Source organism: Bombus impatiens, unplaced genomic scaffold (genome assembly GCF_000188095.3).
Source record: "Bombus impatiens unplaced genomic scaffold, BIMP_2.2 scf_0548, whole genome shotgun sequence".
Taxonomy (NCBI): domain Eukaryota; kingdom Metazoa; phylum Arthropoda; class Insecta; order Hymenoptera; family Apidae; genus Bombus; species Bombus impatiens.
The window spans coordinates 526178-541346 of record NT_176967.1 but is presented as its reverse complement, the minus strand read 5'-3'; the positions used below and the strand labels follow the sequence as shown (position 1 = coordinate 541346).

The following is a 15169-nucleotide window of genomic DNA, read 5'->3' as shown; positions in this document are numbered from 1 at the left end:
GCCAAAACTCGATTCGACATGTCCGAAACTGCATCGGTGTTCGCTCGAGCCTGAAATTCAACGTTGTCTCTCGTTGCTTTAGCTATTGCTACGTCCCCTATGAAGAATGAATACATACTTGATAAAGGTACGCTTTTTAAGGTTTGAAAAGCTCGGTGTTTCTCTTACGGTTGCTTCGATGGAAGAAAGCAGCTAAAAAGAGCGGCAGGAAACGCGACTAAGAAGCTCGCGGCCGACAATTCGAACGAGTTTAAACGGAATCCTCGAGACACGGAACACGAGGGGTGGAAAAAGGTGGAAAACGCGGCAAGGGCTGGCGAAGACTGCAAGCAGACACAAAGAACGGCGTAGCACGGTGGTTAATGAGTCGTCCAGTCGCTCTTCTTAGCTTTCTGTTCGCGTGGACACCGAACGAAAGCCCCGGGCTGCCCTTTGCGTCCCTTAAGACCAGAAACCTACCCCCTTGCCGGTATGAGAACCAACGGAATCGTGGACGAGGAAAGCAAGGAAAAAGACAGAGAGGCCGGTTCTGTGTCTGAGGCTTATATATCTACCGGAACTAATTGTCCCATAATTCACTCTGTCCGGCAGTAACGTTGCTCTCTGCTTATCCGCCGCTGCTTCTTTCCTTTCTTCTCTATCTCCTTCTTCTTCTTCTTCTTCAGCGCCTCCTTCGTCTTCTTTTTTCGTCGCTACTGCTGTTGCCTCCTCTTTCTTCCTTGTTCTTTCTTTCGATTCCAGCATCCCCCGTGTACGCAGCAGACATTTGGCTTCTGCCTCGTTGTCTTCCCTCGCGCACCGCGGCTACACAGATACGACCGTCTCTGTTTCCTGCTCGGTGTCTAGACCGATTATTCTTCTCGCGGATCTACGCTCGAGTCACCCGATTTTATACTTCTCGAATCCGATACTCGATAACGTTTAATCTGTGTAAATATCCATCCAGACACATGTATTTTCAAGGCGTTAATTTGCAAGCGAATACGGTGTCAGAAACCGTAATGCTTGAGGTGGAACAAGACGTTTCGAAAACTTTGTTTCGAAATTGATTTCGTTCCTTGTAACCTGGAAAGTCTTCAGCCACCGGTCCACAGGCGCATCAGATTTTCCGTAAATTCGCCATTCGCTTCGGAAACGCTATCACGAGCCGTTACTTCCGTGAAGCTGGCCAGACGACCGACGCTAATGCACTTTTGCGGCTAACTGTGGCGCACAAGGCTCTTCCTTACTCAGAATGCCACTTCCTCTTCCTCCGAGCCACCCTCGGACAATCTAAGGAGAAGCGCGTCTGCTGTTCTCGCGGCGCGCCAACAGACTCGACTTTTCTCTCCGACGACCCGTACGATCGATCGGCTTACTCTGCCGATTGACCAGTTTGTTTGCTTTCGTTAATTCGTCGAGCCACGTACGGCCAGTAAAGCCTCGCCGAAAATGCAGAGCACGTTGACCGCGCGTGGCTTCTCATGACGAAAGCGCCACTTGACCGGTTCACGGATTAAATCGTTTCGCCGTTAACTCGATTTCCGCAACGTTGAAACTTCTTCAACTCGCGTATGTGATAAAAGTAATTTCAGAATCGCTGTAAAAGATAGCAACGGTGAAAAAATACAGCCTTGAGTCGTTAAAAAAGCCAAAGCGGTCTCTACCTCTTGGAAACTTAATTTTCTGAAACACTTCACCGCTAGGCAAACACGTCATTCCAAACAATACGGCGGAATAACTGACGAAGCGCGTTCACAAACGCTCTTGCTGGAAAGTGTGCCCAGTTCTACGTTCCGAGGGCTGCTCTTTCCTCACGGAAGGGGATTAAACTGGTGTCTCTGTTCCACCTGGGTCTCGTGCAGCCTGTCCTTGAAGACCAAGTCCGTGACTCCGTCAAGTTTCCGCGAAGTTCAACCGACGACCTTCCCCGATGGACGAGTTGTCCAGAAGTAGACGCGGCGGACAGATACTCATCGTTCATCCACGGCGTATGAATAACGTAGAAGTTTGCTCAGCGTGGAGGGAAGGCGGACGGGGATCGAGGAAAGGACGGAACTGAACGCTGGCCACGTAACTTTCATACATAAGTAAGCGAGACAGGACTATGAGGCCAGCGATCTCCGGCGGAGTTTTAGTTTGCGCTGCAGTATTTTCTACGGGAAAGTGGCAGACGCCCCTGTTCTTCGCCAGCCGTCTTAGCTCGACGCCGTCATCCGTGAAAATATCAAACACCGAGAGACGGAAACGCTCTGACACGGTCGTTCTTCCTTCTTCATCTTAATAACATTTTTCTACCAATCATAACCGCCATATTTAATGGAACGCTTCACCGTGATTGCACAGGCGATTCTTTTTCGTTTTGCCAGAAATATCCCAGAAACGAACGCCGTGACTCTTTTCTATCCTGTCTAGAACAGGCTGCGTGATGCTGTTCCTCCGCGACTGTTGCATGCGACACAAATGTAAACATCGGCCTAATATCGTACGAGCGCAGTCGTGTTCCCGTCGACGTATGTACATCGTGGCCTACCTGTCCACAGGTAACGCGCGCGTATATTCACCGTGAAGCGCGTACGTCTTCCTTGTGCGAAAAGAAGATCCTAGCGGCTCTCGCCAGTCAGCTTCTAAGGAGGACAATGGGATTAGCGTTCGTTCGCACTGTACCTCTCGTGTCCGTCCTTCGAGAAAGTCAAGAACGTCCGCTTCCAAGAGCTCGTGTCCTAAGGTCTCTCTCGGTGTGTTTCTTTGAGAAACGTCTCCTACCTCCTCTTCTTGCAGGATCTTCTTCCGAATGAATTTTTCATAACAAAGAATCGCGTGCATCTTAATAACTTCTGTCGCTTTGTGTTAAGATCTTTTATTACGAAAGTTAAAAGAGTTGAAAGACAAACTATCCACGTCGATTAATCATCCCTCCTCCCCGTCCCCAGACGATTTACGTATCGTTACGGTTTCGGGTCCATTTATTTCACGAACTTTCCAGACGAAATCTTGCACCGGGCCATAGAGCGCGATTAATCCGAGCACTCGTGTCACAAGCTCGTAGTCCACGTACGTAGCAGACACGCATACGCACGCTCCGACAATACGCGTTGGTCCGTCGGGTTATTACAACGACGTAACACCGATATCTCCGCGGAATTTCAAACAACCCTAGGGCTCGATGCACGCTAGGTGCGAGCTCCATGTTCGCGTACGTACGACGACCGAGGCAAGAGGTTTCCTTTGAAAACAGAAGGAACAATCTCTAGTACCTGGTAATACGTTATCACGCAATCTCGGATCTGTGGAAGCTGCGAATTCGTTGTCGTGGTTTCTCCAGTGGATGATACGTTGTAGCTGGAGATAGTAGAAAAAAGATTCTGCGTTTACGAACGGGAAATCTGCTCCGCGTGGCAAATAACAACGAGGAAGTTAAAGAAAAAGAGGATGTGGAATGGAACTCGTTGACCCTTTATCGCGATAAGGGTCAGAAAAAGATGATTAGACGGGAAATTGGAGGTTGGTGGACGATGGAACGCGCGAAGTTTCTTGAGTTCGAAAGATGGAAAAGTCGCTGGTGTTATTTATAGCGAAATTTAGTCGCGAAATCTATCTGCAGCTGCATACTCCGGCAACGCAAGAATAATATCTTGATTTATTCCGACGACGCGATGAGTCTGCGAGCAAACCGAAGAAAAACGGAGGACCAGATGCCGGTTTGGAAAATCCTCGATTTTCTGCTGCTTTTGTCGCAATAAACTTTTTCTCCAATCGACCGGCAACGATGGGAGGATCGAGCGAACCGTAATTTTTACCACAAATTTGTCTCGAGGTTGTCTGAAAATATGAATGCGCGCGGCGGAAGAGTTTCAAGCGAAAATTGAAACATGTTTGTTCGATTAGGAGCATCCTCGATAAAATAGAAGAAAACGAAGTGACAAAAGATTCAGCGTGCTCCAGGAACTTTTATTCGAACCAGAACCATCGACGTAAAACTCTCCTTATTCCTGACAGGGTACTTACTCAAAGCTCTCGAAGAATAGGAAGAAAGTCTGGAAATGGGATAGCCAAGGTGATAGGCGTTATTTCTCGATGTCGCAGATTAGACTGACAAAGTCGTCGAGATGCGAATAACTTCGTCTCTCTCGTTCTCTCTTTGCTCGATAAGAAGCTTCCTTTGGTCTATCGAACGACCGCGCGATTTTATGCACGCGTTCTCGGGCCACTTGAAATTCCAAAGGAAACGAGTGAAAATTGCAAAAGAATAACTCGATTAATTGCTCGTCTCCTGTTATGTCCGAACAAACTTCTCCGCGATTGTTATTGCCGCGGAACGTCTATCTCCGAGGTCGGAAAGGAAAGAAAATCTCGGAGACAAAGCTCGGTGGAAAGAACAGGCTCTTCCACGTGCATCTTTAAATTTCCCTTCGCGTTCCGCCGACTACGAAAGAACCTCTCATTTGCAAATACCGACTCTGCCGCCGATACAACGTCTTTCTGTTACGTCTCCTCGAGATCGTTTGCTTTTTTCTTGTTCCTAGGCAATGCAATGCCTGGATCCCGGTTCGTCTTTCCTTTGACGAGTGGGAGGCGCGTCCTCGACCCTGTACCAAGCAACGGTTTCCTCGATTGAACGGTAAACGGTATTTTCCTGTTCCGAAGAAAAGATTTCTGGCTCGTGTGGCGAATACGCGTCGCAACGCCATCAAACTGCGAAATCGCTGTATCCGATCATCATCGTTCCAAGAGATACGAATGGAGACCAGTTGTGACACGGTAGCTATCGTGCTAGCTGTATCGGTGCGCCTCGAAGAAGACTAAGTTGCCCGACTGGCCGGGGTCGGGGTCACTGACTGAAAAATAGACGTGGCCCGGAGCCACGCGACAACCATATACCCCGGTTCGTGTTTACCGTGTGTCCAAGTCTCGCACGCTCCTGTCGAGCGTGGCTAGCAAACCGCCCGCAGACTATGCTGAATTAACTAACGTTGCCTCTGATATTCCTGCCTGCGGAACTCTCGAGTACATACTCGTTGCCGATGTCGTGATCGAAAGATGATTTCCTCATGGTCGGGTCCCTTACACATGCATTTTCCCGTGAATATTGTTACGGTAACGTTCCACGTTGCATCGAGTGTTTGCAGATCTTCGCGAAACATTAATAAGCTTCGTGTTAATCCGTGACGACCGCTACGATAAATACTGCAACGATGTTCTTTTATGTTTCAGGTAAGCGAAAACGGAGATCTGACAAGTTGCGCTGCCAAGTAAGTGTCGAGTAAGTAACTGTCGAAGACGCGACAAGCGAAAAGGCGCGAGAGCGTATTAAATTCGCGTGGGAGGACCAAACGGGTATCATGCAACAGACACCGGTTATTAATGGACCGCGTAACTGGTAGAACGCGATCGGCCGTACGGCGATCTATCGTACGATAGAAGGGAGAAACGAAGCGTGTAATTATTCCGACCAGCGATTCGTAGCGAGATCGCTAGCTCTCTAATGCTTTAATAAAGACGCGGCGTGACGTTCCCCTTGTCTCTGCCACGAGGAAACGTCTTATTTTAGGAAACGATGCCACGTGGTAAACCGGTCGGCCCCCGGGATATCCCACTTATTCTCCTTCTGCATGAAGACATTAACACGCGAAACCGGTGATTAACAGACTAGACAGCCGGTGCTGAAACAGAAAGAACCAATCGGGGGATCGTGCAGACGCGACACCGATACTCGTCACATTCCCGTTGATAATACCATTGGTCGTTGCATTGCGTGGCCCACGATCGACTAGGGTGTGCCTATGATCGGAACTCACGCAACACGAGTATTTATTAAAGCTACCCCTAGCCTCCACCCCCTTCTGCTCGCGTCGTTTCCTCGAAAAGCGAACAATTTCGATACCATGCTGTGGAAACCGTGACTCGGTTGAATCGTGTCTCCGAGCAAACTCTATGTGTTCGTCTCTTTTCATCTTCTTCGTGTTGCGCTGTATATAGTTGGGTTAGCGGACGGTTCGCGTGCGTACGAGTACGAGCACGGTATCGAGAGTAATTAAGCGATTATCTCATCCGGTGTAGACGCATCGCGCCGTAGCATCGCGTTCCAATTGCGGACAAAGACCAATAAAGGCTACGTTTTTGTTCCGGCCATTCCTCCCGGGGCCGACCTACGCGATGCTTACTAGCCACGTTCGTCCGACTCTCTTTCTCTTTTTCTCTTCTACGCCTTCGCGTTTCACTCCGCCCTTATCTCCTCTCTCTTTCTGCCGTTCGGTTTATCCTTTCTATTTTCTACCCTGCACGACTGCTTTCAAACTAGACCTCTCTGCGGATTCTAATTCCTTTTTTACGCGGCTCCCTCCATGCAGACGAAGATAACGCCATGACCACGCTGCTGGCTGTAACGAATTACAACGCCGGAAAGAAATATTATTTCTGCCGCGGAAACGTCCATGCCGGAATTCCAATTACCGGCCAACGTTATTATTGTATTTTACTAGGCTCGCGCGCGTTCCCCGGACCAAACTCGGACCCGAACCACGAAAATTCTCGAATTTTTCCTTCGGCGACCGAAACGCCGCCGCTTCGTGCGTAAACATTCCCGATAGAATTAATATTCTGCGAAAAGTTTGTTTTCGAGAGCAATTTGCGAAAGTAGCCCTGCTTCGCGTACTCTTTCCTGGCAATTTTGCCCGCGAGATTCCCACACCCTCGTTGAAAAGTGTTCTTTTTTTTTTTCGTTGTCTGAGAAAATAAAAATTCGCGGGAAACATTATCGTTGCACGAGCGAGCGTATTATTTCGATATTTACGCACGTAAAAAATGTTACACAGCTTGTCCGTAAACAGCAACGCTGCGATCCTATGTTTATCGCATTCTACACGCTGTAACTTTTGGCGAGGATGAAGAGCGAGAGAGGATAACCCTCTTCGGGCGATTCTCGAAAATATGACACAGGACGCATAAATTTTCGCTAACCACCGTGCTCGAAACACAATTTCTCGTGGTTTATCGTTGCGGAAGAGCGACGCAAGAATACATCCAGTCCTATAGCTATCTAACTCAGTGCTATGTATACAAAGTCGGACGAGATAGGATCGGAATTTTTTCCGAAAAACAATGTGAAACGCGTTTTCACCGTGATTGTGGGTTAACCGGTCGCGTGCAAGTCCGTGCTCGAGATCGCTCGCAGCCATATCGTGTCGTTTAAGCGAGAGATACGTCTTCTACCGCGCGATACCTCGGACAACGTGGGCTCTCGGGAAGCCCATTAAAATTTTTCTGACCGGACGACGATGACGAGGCGTCCGTAGGACAAAGAAAAATCAGTATCGAAGACGAGGTGAAGCGTGGAACAACAAGCGTTCTACTCTCGCCTCCTTTATCTCCGACATCTCGCTTCCGAGAGACTTTCTCCGCCTATTCGCGGCCTGGTGCTACCGATCTGTTGCTTTCGATCCGGGATACACTCCGACAAATTACAGCTTGCCCCGAGCTGCAGACCGGGAACAGTCAACGTCGAACCTGATAATGTCATTATCGCGTTACGGCAATTCCCCGATTTTTACCTGGTCACGGAAACGATCGGTCATGGTCCCGGCTAGACGATGAACCTGGAAACTAGAATTTTCTTATTTCTCCGCGGTACCCTTCTGGACACGCCTACTTCTGGGATAACGTGTTACTTCTAACTGTTACCTTCTTTCAACATCCACCACTTTTCCTTTTGAGAAATTGACTCTAAACACAAGGTTGCGTCGATTGTCCCGTGGCAGACACGCTTGAAATCGCATAAACGCGCTCCACAGGATGTACAATATGATATATAATTTTATTCGCAACACTTGCATATTAACAGTTCTTTATTCGGAAAAATTGTGTTGATTTGGACGCGCCTAGAGAACACAACAGCTAGCCACAATTTTAGTAACGGTAAGTGAAAATATTTTTCGTCTAGCCGCGTCACCTGCCCAAACTAACCGAGAAAGCGGAAAGCATCCGATCTGTCGGAAAGAATAACCGCGAGACCGAACGTAGGAAACACGAAATGCGCGGAACTTGCAGGAAGCGGGAAATCTCATCGATTAAATCTGTTCGTTATTAATCGAGCGTGCTGTGACTGGCTCGCTCGCTGGTCAATGTTCGGTCCGTTCGGAGCGTCCTTCCTGAAAGGAATCGGCGTATCCGTGTGAACTTCCTTCCGATCGTGTGCAGCAGCTCGTCAACGATAGAACGAGATCCGAGTAACGAGAGGTCGAACGCGTCCGCTGGTCTACGGCAGACAAGGAGAGAGCTGGCGAGGACAGCAGGTCGAAGAGAAAAGTCAGGCAACCGGGAAGAAACGACGACAGAGATAGTAGGACGAAGAGAGAAAGAGAAACGAGATCTAGTACGCCCGCCATATGTCACGGGGTCCTTACGTAGGTATCCTGCACGGTATCTTATCTTCCGCTTATGGCCGCGAGAGTAATCCGAGCGGAAGACAAACGCGCACGAAATAAAATCCAGACCGGTTCGGACCAACGAAACGAGACTTCCTTACCTTCTGTTACCTCTTGGCCTGACGAGAAAAGGGAAACGTTGCCGTCCGTTTCGAAACTACCGCTTCCTAGTCGGAATTACGAGTCCCCGGCGCTCTGTCGACCCGATGACACTCTCGGATACTCGAAAGTCGTCCAGGAATTCGTCGGAAAGAAATCGCGGAACACGATCTTTCTGGAGTGAAAATACGTGCGGTCCTCTATCGATAAAGTTCACGTGTTATATGTTCAATCTGAACGCTGTCTCGTAACGTGTCCGCAAGTTTCAACCTTCCTCATCACATTCACATTCTATTCTTTGATTTTCACTTCCTAGTTTATCGAATCGTTTACCATCTATTGCGAGGTTTAGAATTTCTACTAATTAAATCGTCGTGTATCACACACTAGATACTAGACAGATATCGCACGACACGATCTAACCCGAATATCAAGCATTCTGTAAATCGCGCAACGTGTGAACGTCTGAGTATCTTTCTCCCGGACTCTAGCTCCCAGTAACATCATTCTCCAGGATAGTCCTCGACGATACAAATTATCGTGCTCTGTACAATTCTCACACGAGCCACGAATTACGAAGGAAAACGAGATCGAGCCGGGATAAACGAGACTTCGTGGAATCGTCGACCCAGGACCGGTTGAACCAATTCGTACAATCTCGGCCGCCAAATCTGAACTCGTGATAACCATACGCATCGTGTGGAATACGAAAACACGAAGAAACCTCTTCCCAAACTTCCGTTATGGGTTACGACACTTTTCAAAGAGCGAGACGCATCTTTCCCTGGCCGGCTAACGAGAACAGGATGTTATCGGTGCATCTCATTAGCAGGAGCAGGCAGAGAAGAGATGGTCTGGTTGTTGTTCGAAATTTGTGCAGCCGACACCTGTTCCTGTCAAGGAAGCCGGAGCTACGAACTTTCCACGCGTCGCTCGTTTCGCCTCCGCTCTCTCGGTTTCAAACCGCAGCCTGTCGAGGACAGTCGAGTAATTAGCGAGCCGAACAACTCGAGGAACACCAGGTCTTTAACGCGTGGCCGATCGATTACTACTCCGTGACTGTCACTTTCTCGGACACAGCCGGTGAAAAACTGCCAGGTCTCCCGGTGACGCTTCGGCAAACTACCCAAAACATAGACAGAATTACACAGAGCGAACAAACGTCCACTGAAATACACTACCAATTCCATTGTAAGTCGTTGGATCTTTTTCTCGTTTTTTTCATCAACGATATTGGTTAAGGTTCGTATTTTGTCGCGGAACGATGTCGCAAGAAAAAACTGTCCGCTCCTTTGTGCTCTTTCTCAAAGAAATCCTCGCTGGTCGAATTATGCGTGAAACAGTGAGGCGTTGATATTGTATGAGGATGGCGATTGGTAAGTGGCTGGCTACGGAAGAGAGCGAAGGACAGTATCACGGTGGAGTGTCCTCGATGGAAGATTCTTTGGGAATCAACGAGTCGCACGTGCACGCGCGGCCAGTCCTCCTCGGTCACCAATGACCAGGAAGAAAATTACAAATATCTGACCAGCAGGAACTCGGGAACGTGCTTCTCGCCCGAGCCGTGGCATTATCGTTGTCGGTGTGTATACTCGGTCGGTCTCCGTGGTTCGCACGTTTCGCCTAGAGACAACGGAGAAGCACACAGGGAGTTCGGCTATAGAATGTTCGTATATTCGTACTCGCACGTGCGCCTTAGACGACGACGACGATGATTCCTTTTATTATACTTTTCCTCTTATTGCGCTGTCCCAATCTTCCTCGCGCGTTTCACCTATCGTGGATCGACATGATATTAGATATGATTTAATTAAACGAACCGTCTCATCGCCGAGAAAATTAGTAAGTTCCAGCCACGGTGTTTCTTTCAACGTTGCGACCTCGTTGTTTGTCCGATTATACGAAGTTTCCATTGGTCGAATGGTCTTCTCTTGTTTAGTGAGAGTTGCTTCGCGCCAGGCATTTGTCTCGTCCGTTTTGAGACTGAATGCGCAACGGAATCGTTGGATTCCGTGGCGTCCTGCGATGAAAGAAACAGATGCGATCGAGGGAAATTACTCGGCAAACACGACCAACGATAGAACGCGACATTATTTTAAACGCGAATAAAGTCACTGTGTCGCTCGGGTGTTTCAACTAGTTCGGGTAATGAGTAGAACGAGTAGGAGCTTCCGACCTGGAAATGACGGACCTATTGTTGGCGGATTGTTGGAGAAAACGTGCGCCAGATAACGGAAAAAAACGGGGAAAGTTTCGTTGCGTGTCGTGGCTGCGTATCGATGTGATCCGTATGGAAAATCGAAAAACGGCGCGCAATCCGATCAAATGGAGTCTGTGCGTCGTTGTTCGAACGGTCGATCGATTCGGTCGAAAACGAAATTCGGTGTATCCGAACTCGTGATTTCGGTGGACGTTCTAAAAGAGAGGCGAGCTGCCACGGTCCTCGTTCACTCGCCAACCATCCAGGTTATTCCAGGGATAATAACGGTCATAAAAAATAATAGGGTTCGAGGTGAATCCTCCAACAGTCCGGATGATATTTAGAGGATCTAATGATACCGAATTTATGGGCCAGGTGTGCCGCAATCCGACGCGATTTCAGCGCGAAACATCGTGCAGAGGTACGGTCAAAAAAATAAAGTTAACGTTTGATCGCGTTTGTTTCATCTTCCATTATATAAATCACAAGCGAGTCGCGTCGTCGTAATTCAGTCCCTTTCCCTCTGTGGAGTCTTACAGACGTGACAAAAACGGAATTGTTCGCGATGGATAAGCGGTCTGTCGGTCTTGCAGCGCGTGTCCTCACGTACGCGACCGGCCAATTCTTTTCGTCAGGAACGTCGAGGAGGTTGATCCAAAACCCTCGAAGAAGAGAGTTCAGAATATTAATGGCGTGGCCCGTGAAGGGTGTAGCGCACGTACAGGACGAGTTATCGCCGAAAGAAAGCGGTCGTACGTGGCGCTGGAAAGGTAGACTTGCTAGAAACACGAATCTTCCGAGACAGGTAGACCGGATCTTGGTCGGTTCCTTATTCTTTCGCAGGGACACGGCGTCGGCTCGTCCGTCTCTGTGTCCAAACTTACCCTTTGCAACGTATTTGTTTCTACTTTGCATCCGTCGATGAACGAATATCCCGAAAATCCCTCGGTACTTGGGAGGAGTCGAGAAAGTTGTATTTATTGCGGAATAGACTGGCCTCCGGTAATCCTTTCATAAATAACGAAGTATTTACGTAAGGTTTCCGGGAAGGTGAATGGACCGGCGAGTTTCAGATTATGGCCAGCCACGGTCTTCCATGACAATGGCTGCTCGTGTTTTCCGTTTCCTGGCCCGTTCGGTGTCCGCCTTTCCTCCGGACCCTCGTCCTGGCACGAGCCTCTCCTTCGCGCGTTCGCTTATAAGGTATACGCGGTGGCCGTGGATGTACGCGAACGCGACCAAAGAGGGAACCTTTTACGGGCTTTACCGTGGCATAAAGCGTTCGAATAGACCGGCTTGACTCGAGAGTTTCTTCCGTTTGCTCGCGTTTGCACGGTCGCGCCAAGCTCCGTGTGCATGCGATTTTATCTACGCACACTCGTTTGTCGAGATTCAGACGAGGCTGGAATTCGACGATTCGATTCGCAGAGCGAATTCGTTGCTGGAATGTATGAAAACCGATGGAAGATGGACTATCGCACCGGCTGACTCAGAGCGAATGTAATCGAAATCAAACCAACACGAAAAAATATAGGAAAATACGTAGTTTTACGAGCGAAACAATAACAAGCTGTTCTCCTTTCGCGTTTTTTCGTATTCCAAAGTACAATATGTGGCGAGTTACGTTGCGTAACTACGATATCCCATTTTTTCCAACAACTTCCCATTACCCGTGGATATCATATTCGCGCGATTCGTTTTATCACGCAGGAGACCACAGTATCGGGCGCATAATAACGTTCGATCGGGAGAGTATTACGCCCGCATGAGATCGGGCTACATTCTGCCGGACGCAAACTCAATATTTACCGTCCGGTTCAGCCTGGTGACTTTGGTCGGCGCAGCGTCAAGCAGCACTCGAGGACTCTTTAATTAAGTTGGATCGCCGGGATGGACAATCAACATCGAGGTTCCCGCGGTTCTCCCGTTGCTATTATGAAATTTGCCGCGAACCCCGGGAAACTAGGTTGGCGGAACCGACAGCAACAACAGCAAGAGAGAAAGAGAGAGAGAGAGAGAGAGGAAGAGGAAGAGAGAGGCAAATCCCATGCCGGCCGGAGCGGAATCGTGTAACAGCGTGTACGCGCGTGCGTTTCGGCTTCGGCCTTGGGAACCAGTCCACGGTTTTGTCACGCCAGCTACTTCGTTTGTTCGCCGTTTCTCTTTGGTCAGGTGCGCGTCTGTCCTCTCCTTTTGTTCTTCCGCTTGCTCACTTTTCTTTCTTTTCTTCGCCAGACATCCTCGCTGGACGCCAGCTACTTTCCACGTTGCCGCTCGAACGATAACTTCTCCTGCAGTTGGAGAAATCCGCTTGTTGTCAATACTGGCACGAATTCTAGAGATGACTGACAGCAGGCAAACGAGCGAACGAACGGAAGCGTAATTCGGCCAACGGTTCGAATATCACGCCGACGATAATTATGCGCGGCAAGAGCTGGCTGCGGGCTCATAAGCGGCATGTATCGACGAAATTGACCGGGATTATTCGCATATCCCGGCATTTCCAGGCCGCGTCCAGATACGAGGATATTCGATCGAACGTGTCCGCGTTCGAGCTTTCGTCGATGATAATTGTCTGGCGTTTCGCTCAGCTCTGCATTGCTCGTTACGACGATTCATTATCGAAGGAACATGGTCATCGACGAGAATCAGAGAAACGGTTCGCTCTCGAGGAAGAATTCAACGAAATAGAGTCTCTGCTTCTCCGGATAGAAGGATAGACGAGCGATGGATTAAACGATCGTTTAGCAAGCTGACACGAGGTTCGGATGAAGGAAGCCGCCAGGGTGGCGGTGAGATACCCGAAAAGCCAGGATCCGATACGAGCCACGAAAGGTGACGGCCCGGCAGGAAGGTGCCAGGACCTCAAGCTGAGAGCATAATGAGCGACCGGCGAGTAATGAAGACCGCTCAATCTCCTCTCGGAGCCGCGTGCTGTCTCTTCAAAGAACATACTCCCGTTCCCTTAACTCCGATCTCGACCGCTAATCCGTTTAATCTCCGGATAATTAATGACCGTAACGCTTTAATAATTCTTGGCCTCCTGCGGCAAACGTGGTAAGCTATACCGTTTACGTCGAATGCAATCGAGCAAGTAACGTGCTACGAGCTTCTTCGAATACGAATTAACGTTCGAACAAAGCTTGTCATAGCGGTCGACATTAATTTGCATTTTCTCGCAACTACGCACAGAATAGTTAGCTCTCGATGTTTCCTCCGCATCTGTTCTATGGCTGAAGAAACTCGAGTTTTGGATGCAGGTGTTTTCAACGTTTCCTCCGGACACGAAGCAAAGGGGACATCGAAGCAGGCCCCTGTCATCGTCCCAGGAAGCCGTTTACCGCTCACAGTTTACACAGGATTTTCGAACGAGACGGCTTTATCCATGTACAAGACGCGTTTACACCGACGCCGCTGTATGGGGACGTGTTTGTAGACGAGGACCCTGCCTAAATGCACTCCGAAATGTTTGCGCAGACTCTGTTGTGGTCTTTTACGATGAATTTCTGTATATGCAAATACGACAGCCCGCGTGGTAGCCGAATAAACGAGAGGCCCTGCGAGAGCGTTATTTCCATCCGACCTGGACGACGCGAAGCCGTTTATTACGAGCGGAATCCGGCACTCTTGTTCGCGTTACGAATCGCTGATTCTTGATCGCTTTCGACGGATAACGAGGATTCGCCGTAGCATTTTAAAGCTAACGCAACTGTTCCTTGGCTATCAAAATGCAGATCGAGAAAACGGCGAACAGATGTGTACATGTAAATGAACGATATCCCGATACGTGGAAAGGATACGCTTTGCAAATTTCTCTTAGAATTGTTTAAAAGGTGAAATAATCAGACAACGAGAAAAAAAATGGGTGAACGCAAAGGAACAAGGAGCGTACTGTTAAAACAAAGTACACGTACGTGTAGACTGAAGAGGTGCGCGTCTTCAACGAGTCGACGTATTTCAACAATACAAATCTGAGGGAGTTAGAGCGAAGCGACTATAGGCATCGGAGTGGATCGAACGAGCCGGCATACCTGACCACCAATTATCTCCGCGTCTCACCCAACTGTTCGCCTCGCTGCCTGTTGTTTTTCGGACGTTTTAACGGAGCTCCACGGTCAAACACCGGCCTGCGAAGATAATTCAGATATCATCCCTTCGATATATCTGGCAATCCCGGTGAACGAGGATCGACCCGTCGACGGTCGAACGAGGGGATGCCTTAGGGGCTCGCGTGCCAACTGACGTCTCCCAAAGCGGACCAGATTATAAACTGCGGATCGCGGACCAACCCCGAGTGCGAGTAGGACCACTGCATCGGAAGCCTCGCTGGAAAAACAAAGAGGGAGCAGCATGGTGCGAGACCGAGCGTGAGATAAACAGGTTTTCCGTACGAAACTGGGAATTCCGAGACGAATTCGGGACGACTGGAGAAAGAGGGCGAGCGAGATAAACGCGCGAGAGAGGCAGG

The 15169-nt window shown here is 49.1% G+C and overlaps 1 protein-coding gene across 5 annotated transcripts in view; it reads left to right on the top strand.

Annotated features, from left to right (window-relative positions):
• The window catches only part of LOC100743152, a 240125-nt gene that overhangs the window by 141598 nt on the left and 83358 nt on the right, over window positions 1-15169 (top strand). The window contains exons 1-2 of one of the 5 annotated variants that reach the window (XM_033321978.1): window positions 1009-5076; window positions 5194-5242. The exons of the other annotated variants lie outside the window; for them this stretch is intronic. The gene's annotated coding sequence lies outside the window, so the exon portion shown is untranslated. Of the gene's footprint in view, window positions 1-1008; window positions 5077-5193; window positions 5243-15169 lie in introns of those variants that run through there. 5 annotated transcript variants of the gene reach the window in all.